The sequence below is a fragment of the Brassica rapa genome, unplaced genomic scaffold (assembly GCF_000309985.2).
Source record: "Brassica rapa cultivar Chiifu-401-42 unplaced genomic scaffold, CAAS_Brap_v3.01 Scaffold0835, whole genome shotgun sequence".
Taxonomy (NCBI): domain Eukaryota; kingdom Viridiplantae; phylum Streptophyta; class Magnoliopsida; order Brassicales; family Brassicaceae; genus Brassica; species Brassica rapa.
In genome coordinates this window covers 23,648-24,218 of record NW_022610774.1, presented here as the reverse complement: position 1 = coordinate 24,218, position 571 = coordinate 23,648, and the positions used below count along the sequence as shown (strand labels likewise).

Sequence of the window (571 nt, the reverse complement as noted above, 5' to 3'; positions counted from 1 at the left end):
TGGTTGTTTTTCAGTAGCTAATCAACCTTGGCAGTCAGCTCATCTATTTTCTGGGCGTCAGAACTGTTTCCTTTCTTGCAGCAATCACTCTCCTCTTTCTTATTAGCTGAGCTAGCAGCCATGTTCTCAATCAGCTTAAACGCTCCATCAGTGGTTTGAGTCATGAAGTCTCCATTGCTCGCAGAGTTTAGAGCACCTTGGTATTTCCAGTCCACTCCATCATAGAAAATGTCCAGGAGGTAATCATCATCAAATCCATGGTGAGGACATTCTCTGCGATAGTCATTGAAGCGCTCCCATGTGTCGCAGAAAGGCTCATCAGTGAGCTGTTTGAAGGAGGTGATCTTGTTTCTCAATGCAGCTGTTCTCGCCTTAGAGTAGAAATGGCTGAGGAACGCTGATCGGACCTGTTCCAATGAAGTGAGAGAGCCAGTAGGGAGAGAGTTCAACCACCGTGCAGCTTTTCCATCAAGAGAGAATGGGAATAACATGCACGTGATGTAGTCTGGTGGAACACCATTCACGCGAGTGAAACTGCAGACTTTTTCGAAGCTCTCAATATGCTCCATTG

The 571-nt window shown here is 46.1% G+C and overlaps 1 non-coding gene across 1 annotated transcript; it reads left to right on the top strand.

Annotated features, from left to right (window-relative positions):
* The first annotated feature begins 252 nt into the window (after positions 1–252).
* On the top strand, positions 253–359 carry LOC117131095. The gene has a single exon (XR_004454305.1). It is a non-coding gene; the product is annotated as a small nucleolar RNA R71 (small nucleolar RNA).
* Positions 360–571: the final 212 nt, after the last annotated feature.